The sequence below is a fragment of the Lissotriton vulgaris genome, chromosome 10 (genome assembly GCF_964263255.1).
Source record: "Lissotriton vulgaris chromosome 10, aLisVul1.2, whole genome shotgun sequence".
Lineage (NCBI taxonomy): Eukaryota > Metazoa > Chordata > Amphibia > Caudata > Salamandridae > Lissotriton > Lissotriton vulgaris.
Genome location: NC_141698.1, coordinates 1,145,857,020 through 1,145,869,392, shown reverse-complemented (window position 1 = coordinate 1,145,869,392; position 12,373 = coordinate 1,145,857,020).

Below are 12,373 nucleotides of genomic sequence, written 5' to 3'. Positions count from 1 at the left end.
GGATCTTCTTTGCCCTCTTACTTGTAGTTGCAGGACTCTCAATAGGGATAGTCACATCCCTTCTAGAAAAAAGACTCCGACCCAAAATATTTAAGACCAATCTGGTCGATTCTCCTGAGTCCGAAAGGGGTATCCTTTTAAATGCCCGCTCTCTCATCAAAAATAACCTTATATTCAGAGAATTTGTTTCCCTCAGAAAGCCTTCTATGGTTTTCATTACCGAAACATGGGCCAAGGAATCCTCTGGTCCGGCTCTTATTGATGCAGTACCTGAGGGCTATTACCTGTCCCGTTTCGACAGACCGGGTCGTGTGGGTGGAGGACTCGCAATTCTGTGCAGGGACAATCTTCACTGTCACACGGTCGCTATCACGGACCATAAAGACAGCTTTCAGGCCCTTTCTTTCTCTATAAAAGGTGGCCACAGAACTCCTCTAAATGGAATTCTGGTATACCGTCCCCCAGGCCTCCGTTCGAATTTCAGTCAACAGTTATTCCATGTCCTTGAACCTTTCTTCGGCCGAAAAGATTTCACCATACTAGGTGATTTTAATTTTCATCTAGAAAGGCTCGATGACAAAGATACCATCTCCCTCTTGGACACCATGTCAGCATGTGGCTTTGACCAATTGGTCAAGGGTTCCACTCACCAAGCTGGTCATACCCTTGACGGCATCTTCACTAATGATGCGAGGTTATCGACTGAGGATTCCATCCCTCTGTCTTGGTCTGACCATATGGCAGTTCCATTTTTACTTAAGTATCCTACCTTACCTCTGCCTCCTAACTTTCCGAGCATACAGGAACCTCGCAGAAAATTCAAGGCTATTTCTAATAGCTCCCTCTCCAAGTGGACATCCAAATGGTGCCCGCCTCTGGAGGAGAGTGCTTCTTCAGCTGCTACGCAGTTTGACCCTACCATGACAGAAGCCTTAGACGAACTAGCCCCCTTACAATACTGCCGCCGTACCAGAAAAAAGCCCTCTGCTCCTTGGTTCTCAGAACATCTGAGACTTCTCAGACAGGAGGTCAGGAGACAGGAGAGGCTCTGGCATACAGGATGGAACTTCAAAGATAAGGACGCCCACAAGATCTTGCTCAGAAAATACAAGACCGAAGTTATCAAAACTAAACAAGAATACTTCACCACTCTGACCACCTCTTTGACCTCCTCTAAGGAGCTCTTTAAGGTGGTAGACTCACTCATAACCCTTCAATCCCCTGATCCGGTAATAGCGTTCCAAGAGCTCTGCGACAACATTGCCTCTTTCTTTCAGACCAAGATATCTGATATACACTCAGCATTGGAACTTCAAAAATCAACTATGAATGGGCCCCCTTTCCCAGGTCCTATTGATCTCCCCCCGACAGTATCAACCTGCATGAGTACCTTAGACTCCTTTCCTCCTCTCTCTGTGGACCTTCTCGACGGCCTACTTAACAAAACGAAGTCTGGCTCTCCCCTGGATGAATGTCCCCTAAGGATCCTTAAACAATGCAGAGAAACCCTTCTTCCTCCTCTGGTTGACATCATGAACAGAGCCATGAGAGATGGGGTCTTTCCCACTCAGTGGAAAAGAGCGGTGGTAAAACCTCTCCTAAAAATGGCCACCCTGGACCCATTAGTTCTAAAAAACTTCCGACCAATCTCCCTTCTCCCTGCCCCAGCAAAGATGCTAGAAGCGCACCTCAACTCCCATCTTGCCGCTTTTATCGAAAGCTCGGACTGTCTTGATCTCTCACAACACGGGTTAAGGAGGGATCACAGCACGGAGTCTGCCCTCACCATTGTGTTGGATAACATACGCACACAGGTTGATGAGGGCCAGACCACCCTCCTGATCCTTTTAGATCTGACAGCAGCTTTCGATACCCTTTCCCCCTCTATACTAACAACTCGGCTGAGGGAGATTGGGGTGCATGGAGCAGCCCTGGATCTTCTCACATCTTTTCTCATCCACCGAGAACAAAGAGTGAAGCTGGGGGACTATTTATCTCCATCCCTCCCTGTGCATTGTGGGGTTCCGCAAGGGTCGGCTTTAAGTCCGACCCTTTTTAACATCTACGTGACCCCACTTGCCAGGCTGATTAGATCTTATGGGATGGAGATAATTTCCTACGCTGACGACACCCAGATCCTGGTCTCTCTCTCCCATGCTAGCGTTCCAACTGCCTCCAATTTTAGATCTTGCATGGAGGCAGTCGGCAAGTGGATGACAACAAACTCGCTTAAACTAAATGGAGAGAAGACTGAGGTGATGGTGTTCGGAGGGAAAGAGGAAGTATGGTCGTCTAGTTGGTGGCCAGAGTCATTGGGAACCTGTCCAACCCCTACTGCCTCTGCCAAGAATTTGGGGGTCATGATTGACCCCGCCCTGGACATGAGCATGCAGGTTAGTCGTACCATCTCCACCTGCTGGGGCATTATTCATATCCTGAGAAGGATTAGGAACTACCTCTCCCTTCGGGCCAGGAAACAACTAGCAGTTGCTCTGATAGGCTCTAGGATCGACTATTGCAATGCACTGTATGCGGGCCTGAAAAAGGCCTATTGCAGCGCCTGCAGGGAGTCCAAAATGCCGCTGCCAGGTTTGTTCTGGATCTCCCCAAGCGTTCCTCAGCCACAGCAGCTAGAAAGCTGCTACACTGGCTCCCCGTAGAGGCCCGGATCCGTTTTAAGATCCTAAGTCTGACATACAATGCTCTGGCCAGAAACAGCCCCTCTGGTCTACGTTCCATCCTGTTCCGCTATCTCCCCACCAGAACTCTACGATCCTCCGGTAGACTTCTGCTAACGATCCCACGCTTCAGGAGAGCGAAATGGGGTGGTAGGGCCTTCTCCACCTTAGACCCTACATGGTGGAACGCACTTCCTTTGGAAATAAGATCACTGTCTACCCTTCAGGCTTTTAAAAGGGCTCTGAAAACTCACCTTTTCACGCAAGCGTACCTGTAGCAAAGCAATACTCTTTTTTGACCTCTTTCTGTTAGGCGCCTTAATACCTGTAGGTTATTGTTTGCGCATTATACATTTTAATCATTCATTCATTCATCAATTGCATAAGGTAATAATTTAGCATTATTTGTTGAATGTCTATTTTTCATAAAGCCAGACTTTTCCACATGTATAATATGAGGAAGTACAATAGCTAATCTAGTACAATCATTTTTGCATAGAGTTTACAATCTTGATTTATTAAAGAAATAGGGCAATAATTTGTAACCAGCGAAGGGTCTTTATCCGGTTTCGAGAAGACTTTAATTATCGCATCCGTGAACAACCTCAAAGTAGACCCGGTATTACTAAACTAAGAAAACAAAGAACGCAGATGCGATGAAAGCTGAGGTGAAAATTCCTTATAAAATTCAGCTGAAATACCATCTGGACCTGGCGATTTGTTTGTCTTCAGAAATGTAATTGCTGAAAATATTTCATCTAAAGTAATAGGAAGATCCAATTAAGTTGCATTTGCTTGCGAAATCTTAGGTAAACCACAAACTTTCAAAAAACTATCAATATGCACTATATTATTAGAAGATGGTTTGTTATGTACATCTGAATAATATTGCATACACTCCTTAATTATGTAATTGTGAGATAAATAAAATGAACCATTTGGAGGGTGAATAGCATTATTTCTTTTTTTTATACAGTGATAGTTTGCAAGAGCTCTATCAGATCTATAGGCACTAAAGCCAAATTTACCTTTGTTATTAGAGATTTGTATGCCTTTTCTATTGCTTAAAATAGAGTTCAATTCATAAAGACATTTCTGCAATTGTACCTTATATTTGATGTTGTTAGAGGTAATATATAGACGTTCATATTTGGCTAATTTGTTTATCCAAGTCTTTAATTTTAGTATTAAATAATTCATTTTCATGTGCCATAATGGAAGTAGTTTCTCCTCTGAAATATGTTTAAATGCATCCTATTGATTAGTGATAGATGTAGAACCTTCAGGGTTGAATGAAAAATATTCATCAATTGCAGACTTTGGCTTATTTTAGCCAATATGAACAATATTGGTATTCATGCACCAACGACCTTGACCATGTTGATGGATAAAATGCATGATAATAGTACATGGTCACAAATATCTATATTCTGAACAGTGGGATTAAAAATTAAGGATATTAGACTACAAAAAATTTACAAATATTCAAGTCAAGTATAAGAATTATGTAGATTCGAAAAAAAAGTAAACATCTACCATTTAAGTAGTTTTAAAGAAGGATTTGAGATTTAAAAAAGTTTTTGGAGGACGGAATTTGTTTTGGGAGATTATATCCAGTAATGGTTCAGAAATAAGATTAAAATCCCCTCCAATAATCGGAGGATCATTACCCAATTTTAGAACTTCTGAAGTAAATCTGGACCAAAAATCAGAATCATCATTTGTAGAACCATATACATTAATTAGGTGTAAATCCTTAGTGTCAATTTTAATATTGGCTGTAATGAAACAGAACGTTTATGCAAAATCTGAACATGTTATTTTTTTACAAAAAGAATCACAACCGCATTTTTCCTAATGAGAGCCAGAGATTAAATAATAGAAACCACCCATTTTTTATTCATGTAAGAAAAAAACTGTATCATCTACATGAGTCTCTTGAAGTAAAAATATATCTGCTTTATGCCTAGCTAAATAATGTAAAACCTTAGTATGTTTAACAGGGTGCAGTAAACCATTAACATTAAATGAAACAATACTAATACCGTTAATGCTAGACATTATGAAAAAAGAACAAAGATAGATAAAAAGATTGACGAGTAAGGTTGATTGAAACAATAAATTAGCTCTAACATCAATAAAGAGAAGAAAAGAAGGACACAAACTGACACAAAAAAATAAACATTAGATAACATAGTAACATAGATAGTCCTCTTGAATTGCACACACGCATGCCAAGAATAACCTTACTTTGCATGCACTTATAAAATACTCTAATCAAAAGGCTAGCAAAACAGATATTCAAATATCACTAAAGTCAGGTATCCATCTCATTTGTTTTCCTGGAGGATTGTGAAGGTTGATCCAAGAAGCAACAAAGATTATCTGTTTGCTGAAAAAACGTAGAAGTCCTATCTTTCCATATTCGCATAGTGGACAGATCAAATAGACCATATTTATACCCAGAATTTCTCAGTTGAAGATCAGTGAAATCCCTGAGAATGATGACAGTTTCCTTAGCAAAATCTTGATGAATAAAAATGTTATCCTCCCCTTCAAAGAAGTAATGTCTCTGGCAGTCTTTCATTTCAAAACTAAATGGTGATGATGCTAAACTTTGAAAATCTTTTGACAAGGCTTATCTTGTCTTGCATTACGATGAGAAAGAATTCTATGTGCCTTATCAATTTAACATTTTTCAAGAAATGTTATACGTAAAAGACCAGGTACTTAGTTTTCTAAATATAACCTGCAGTCATTACCTTCTAACACCAAATCATCAATACCGGGCACCTACGCTGCAGCTCAGCGGGAGGTGGCCGTCTTGATCTGAACGCTCGCGCAACTGCTGAGATGCTCACTTCTAATTTCTTCTGCTGTGTGTAAGAGAAAATGATGTTTAAAAGGCGCTGTAAGTCTACTGGGGTTGGACTCATTAGTAGCAAGTCGTCGGCGAGCAGGATGTGCATAGAGGGTGAACCAGCAAGTTTTGGAGGGGTGAGCTTTTAAGGTGTTTAGAGAATGTGGTAGGTCTGAAATTTATATTTTGAACAACACTGAGGTAAGAACACACCCTGCTTCAAGTCCTTAGTTGTCTGTAACTTCTGTGAAGGTTTGGTAGCATCTCCCTCATGAGGTCAGCTTCAGCATCTCGTGCAGTCAAAATTATAAATTTGCAATCCATCCTAAAAAGGTTAGTGTAATGGATACAAAGGAGGAAGTAGTTGACATTCCTCTTGAAGATGGCAAAACAGATTCAGCCCAACAGGAACACCGCACAATCAGAGAACCTGCGCCTGAGGAAATCACAGAAGAAGCAGAGATAGTTGAGAAAGTTCTCTCCTATTTTGAGTCGAAGGAATGGGAAAAAATGCTGTTCTCATACGGAAACGCCATCCCTGGCCACCCTCGGCCATCATCCTTTGGATAAACAGCACTGCGAGGCCTTTGCATAAACAGCCCTGCGAGGCCTTTGCATAAACAGCACTGAGAGGCCTTTGCATAAACAGCCCTGTGAGGCCTTTGCATAAACAGCACTGAGAGGCCTTTGAATAAACAGCCCTGCGAGGCCTTTGCATAAACAGCACTGAGAGGCGTTTGCATAAACAGCCCTGCGATGCCTTTGCATAAACAGCCCTGCGAGGCCTTTGCATAAACAGCACTGCGAGGCCTTTGCATAAACAGCCATGCGAGGCCTTTGCATAAACAGCCCTGCGAGGCCTTTGCATAAACAGCATTGCGAGGCCTTTGCATAAACAGCCGTTCGAGGCCTTTGCATAAACAGCCCTGCGAGGCCTTTGCATAAACAGCCCTGCAAGGCCTTTGCATAAACAGCACTAAGAGGCCTTTGCATAAACAGCCCTGCAAAGCCTTTACATAAACAGCACAGAGGAGCCTTTGCATAAACATCCCTGCGAGGCCTTTGCATTAACAGCCCTGTGAGGCCTTTGCATAAACAGTCCTGCGAGGCCTTTGCATAAACAACCCTGCGAGGCCTTTGCATAAACAGCCCTGCGAGGCCTTTGCATAAACAGCCCTGCGAGGCCTTTTCATAAACAGCACTGCGAGGCCTTTGCATAAACAGCCCTGCGAGGCCTTTGCATAAACAGCGTGTGATGCCTTTGCATAAACAGTCCTGCAAGGCCTTTGCATAAACAACCCTGCGAGGCCTTTGCATAAACAGCCCTGCGAGGCCTTTGCATAAACAGCCCTGCGAGTCCTTTGCATAAACAGCACTGAGAGGCCTTTGCATAAACAGCCGTGTGATGCCTTTGCATAAACAGCCCTGCGAGGCCTTTGCATAAACAGCCGTGTGATGCCTTTGCATAAACAGTCCTGCGAGGCCTTTGCATAAACAACCCTGCGAGGCCTTTGCATAAACTGCCCTGCGAGGCCTTTGCATAAACAGCCCTGCGAGCCCTTTGCATAAACAGCACTGAGAGGCCTTTGCATAAACAGCCCTGCGAGGCCTTTGCATAAACAGCACAGAGGGGCCTTTGCATAAACATCCCTGCGAGACCTTTGCATTAACAGCCCTGCGAGGCCTTTGCATAAACAGCCCAGCGAGGCCTTTGCATAAACAGCACTGAGAGGCCTTTGCATAAACAGCCCCGCGAGGCCTTTGCATAAACAGCCCTGCGATGCCTTTGCATAAACAGCACTGAGAGGCCTTTGCATAAACAGCCCTGCAAGGCCTTTGCATAAACAGCCCTGCGAGGCCTTTGCATAAACAACCCTGACAGGCCTTTGCATAAACAACCTAGCAAGGCCTTTGCATAAACAGCACAGAGGGGCCTTTGCATAAACATCCCTGCAATGCCTTTGCATTAACAGCACAGCGAGGCCTTTGCATAAACAGCCCTGCGAGGCCTTTGCATAAACAGCCCAGCGAGGCCATTGCATAAACAGCACTGAGAGGCCTTTGCATGAACAGCCCTGTGAGGCCTTTGCATAAACAGCACAGAGGGGTCTTTGCATAAACATCCCTGCAAGGCCTTTGCATAAACAGCTCTGCGAGGCCTTTGCATAAACAGCCCTGCGAGGCCTTTGCATAAACAACCCTGCTAGGCCTTTGCATAAACAACCTAGCAAGGCCTTTGCATAAACAGCACTGAGAGGCCTTTGCATAAACAGCCCTGCGAGGCCTTTGCATAAACAGCACTGAGAGGCCTTTGCATAAACAGCCCTGCGAGGCCTTTGCATAAACAGCACGGAGAGGCCTTTGCATAAACAGCCCTGCGAGGCCTTTGCATAAACAGCACTGAAAGGCCTTTGCATTAACAGCCCTGCGAGGCATTTGCATAAACAGCCCTGCGAGGCCTTTGCATAAACAGCACTGAGAGGCCTTTGCATAAACAGCCTTGCAAGGCCTTTGCATAAACAGCCCTGCGAGGCCTTTTGATAAACAGCACTGTGAGGCCTTTGCATAAACAGCCGTGCGAGATCTTTGCATAAACAGCCCTGCGAGGCCTTTGCATAAACAGCCCTGCGAGGCCTTTGCATGAACAGTACTGAGAGGCCTTTGCATAAACAGCCCTGCGAGGCCTTTGCATAAACAGCACAGAGGGGCCTTTGCATAAACATCCCTGCAAGGCCTTTGCATTACCAGCACTGCGAGGCCTTTGCATAAACAGCCGTGCAAGGCCTTTGCATAAACAGCCCTGCGAGGCCTTTGCATAAACAGCCCTGCGAGGCCTTTGCATAAACAGCACTGAGAGGCCTTTGCATAAACAGCCCTGCGAGGCCTTTGCATAAACAGCACAGAGGGGCCTTTGCATAAACATCCCTGCGAGGCCTTTGCATAAACAGCCGTGTGATGCCTTTGCATAAACAGTCCTGCGAGGCCTTTGCATAAACAACCCTGCGAGGCCTTTGCATAAACAGCCCTGCGAGGCCTTTGCATAAACAGCCCTGCGAGTCCTTTGCATAAACAGCACTGAGAGGCCTTTGCATAAACAGCTGTGCGATGCCTTTGCATAAACAGCCCTGCGAGGCCTTTGCATAAACAGCCGTGTGATGCCTTTGCATAAACAGTCCTGCAAGGCCTTTGCATAAACAACCCTGCGAGGCCTTTGCATAAACAGCCCTGCGAGGCCTTTGCATAAACAGCCCTGCGAGCCCTTTGCATAAACAGCACTGGGAGGCCTTTGCATAAACAGCCCTGCGAGGCCTTTGCATAAACAGCACAGAGGGGCCTTTGCATAAACATCCCTGCGAGGCCTTTGCATTAACAGCCCTGCGAGGCCTTTGCATAAACAGCCCAGCGAGGCCTTTGCATAAACAGCACTGAGAGGCCTTTGCATAAACAGCCCTGCGAGGCCTTTGCATAAACAGCACTGAGAGGCCTTTGCATAAACAGCCCTGCGAGGCCTTTGCATAAACAGCACTGAGAGGCGTTTGCATAAACAGCCCTGCGATGCCTTTGCATAAACAGCCCTGCGAGGCCTTTGCATAAACAGCACTGCGAGGCCTTTGCATAAACAGCCGTGCGAGGCCTTTGCATAAACAGCCCTGCGAGGCCTTTGCATAAACAGCACTGCGAGGCCTTTGCATAAACAGCCGTGCCAGGCCTTTGCATAAACAGCCCTGCGAGGCCTTTGCATAAACAGCCCTGCAAGGCCTTTGCATAAACAGCACTGAGAGGCCTTTGCATAAACAGCCCTGCAAAGCCTTTGCATAAACAGCACAGAGGGGCCTTTGCATAAACATCCCTGCGAGGCCTTTGCATTAACAGCCCTGTGAGGCCTTTGCATAAACAGTCCTGCGAGGCCTTTGCATAAACAACCCTGCGAGGCCTTTGCATAAACAGCCGTGTGATGCCTTTGCATAAACAGTCCTGCGAGGCCTTTGCATAAACAACCCTGCGAGGCGTTTGCATAAACAGCCCTGCGAGGCCTTTGCATAAACAGCCCTGCGAGTCCTTTGCATAAACAGCACTGAGAGGCCTTTGCATAAACAGCCGTGCAATGCCTTTGCATAAACAGCCCTGCGAGGCCTTTTCATAAACAGCACTGAGAGGCCTTTGCATAAACAGCCCTGCGAGGCCTTTGCATAAACAGCCCTGCGAGGCCTTTGCATAAACAGTCCTGCGAGGCCTTTGCATAAACAGCACCGAGAGGCCTATTTCGAAAAAAGAACAGTAGGGACATATGATGAAATGCCACCTTGTGACCTGCGCATTACTAGCTCTGCGAGGCAAGCGTAACAAGAGGGTGAGGGCGATTCACAAACAAGATTACAAGCCTATGCACAGAGTATTGTGAAGACAACCCATGAACCACTGTCAGTGCAATCTTTTCCTCCGTCGGGTTTGAGAGGTTCCTCCATCCTAAACTGCTTATTTCAGAACAGGCCCAGGTAAGTGATGGAAATCCTAATATAGAGAGACAATACTCTGACTAATGGTGGTGCCATTAAGAAGGTCTTTTACAGACAGACTGTCGTTTGAGAGATGGAATATTTGGCGACACTCAGGGCACGGGCTGTACGACATGCTGAAAGGCCTTGAATTCCAGTTTCAACCTGCTACTAATGTTTCTAATGTTAAAATATAATATCCCAGCCCATCAAACACATCTGATACAGTTTAGTTACATCTTGGCAGTCAGACACTGCTGTTCTTGCAGTAAGGGGAAAGAACACCTGAAGGGGGTCTGGAATTATAAAGTAACCAGGTATTTGTCCCGCAAGAAAACATGTCAACCTCACCTGAGAGGTCACCATGAGACGGTGTGGGACAAAATATCACTTGCCGGGGAGAGGCTGCGCGAACAGTGGACCCAGATCTTGATGATATTTGACTGTAGTGTGGCAAATTTAGGTTATGCATTCCATGCATTGTAAAACTCTGGCGCATATTAGCAACAAATAGCGATTTTTATTGCTAAATGCGCTAGGCGCATTTTTTTTATCGCTGTCTATTGCCGGATATTATCGCAGACGTAACATGCTATTAGCAACGTTAATCTCCAAAGCGATAAAATATCCGGCGATAGTGGCTCAATGCATGAATATCTCTGGAAATCCAGCGATATTCAGGCATTAACGCTAATGGGGACTTAACCTGAATACCCACCTCCCATTGGATAGACAGGTTAAGTCATGGTCTGAGCAGGCGTTAGGTTCTGGTGATAATAGCGCTTAGCGCAACATTTTTAATCGCTAAGCCTGCTTTGCTAATAGGCAATAGCCATGTTAGTGACTGCTTTCAGTCGCGTACAGGTTGGGTACGCCCACTTTCCATATCATTAGCGATAAATATCGCTGACATGCAAAGTGGGCCCCAAACCGGTTGCTAGCGCCTAAAAGCTGCCACTAACTGCTGTTAGTGTCAGCTTGCTAATAGGGGGATAAAATTATTGCCGCTAAAGCGGGCAAAATTCCAGCTAAAGCGGCGATAGTGCCCTTGCTAATATGCCCCTGTATCTTTAATCTAACGGTGTATATAATTACGGATTGTACACAGTTTCCTGTTTGGATCAGTGACGCACACATCAATATGTGTTGTGTTTGTACGATGAACTAGAGGAGTCCTTTTCCACATCTTTACCAACTCTTCTTAATCCTGGTGTTACACAAAATGTCATCGATATTTGTACTTTTTTTTAATTGGGCAACTACCTCTTCTTGTCACTCTTTCCTTTCTTTCCATAATCTCATAGTTTCTGTCTTTATCTCCTAGAACTCTTTCTTTCTCTCTTCAATATTGCTGCATTGTGTTCTTTTCTTCTCCCTCACCTGCAGCACTATGTTAAGCCTGGCCATATTTCTCCATCTCTAGCAGGGGCTCATTTAAAAATAGCAACACTCATATCAGGTCATTCACTCTACGTTTTCTCTGTGTTCAGAAAACACACAGTGATGTTCTCAGCTTGCATCTGCTCTTCATTACTTGAGGGACACGTGGAGCTTAGCTTATTACCTCTTAATATACATGTGTACTCCATTCTTTAATATTTGCTTTCTTTTCCCAAAGATGCGGAGTCATTACCTCTCAGCTCTGGCAGTGGAGAAAAACCTGACAGGAATTTCATTCCACATGGCTATACTCACGCTAATATCTTTTTTTCTTCATAATACGCATTTAATCATTTTTTCAGTTGGACCCAGACTGTTTTAGGTAAAATTAAATAGGGCGGCATATCAAGAATTATAAGCTATGGTTCATGCATTTAACCATAGCATGTATGTGATCATGCATTTAAAGTCACATACATGCTGGTAAAGAACATTTCTTGAATACAAAATAAGGAAGCTGATACATAGGTTGCGCGGCAGGCCCGCTTCCACGACACCATGGAACATTCTTCTGGGGTCGCAGTGTGTTAACAGGCGGCGTCCCCCATTTAAAGTAAGGCCACTGCTGTACAATTACTGTCAGAGGCTCTGGTCTGGTTACATGTTATTGTTATTATTATTATTATTATTATTATTATTATTATTATTATTATAAAGGCTTTTATAGCGCGCTCTATTACTAAAAAATAGTATCCTGGCGCGAAAAAGTGAAGGCAGAGCAAAAGAGTTCCTGGAGTGAATAACACAGAAAGGAAAGAGACCTACAGAGCGGTGTTGAAAAGATGGGTCTTCAGTCCTTTCTTAAAAGCAATGATGGTAGGCGCTGCTTTAATGTGGAGGGGAAGAACATTCCAGGCTTTCGCGGCTCTGACTGCGATGGATTGGCCGCCTAGTCTGCA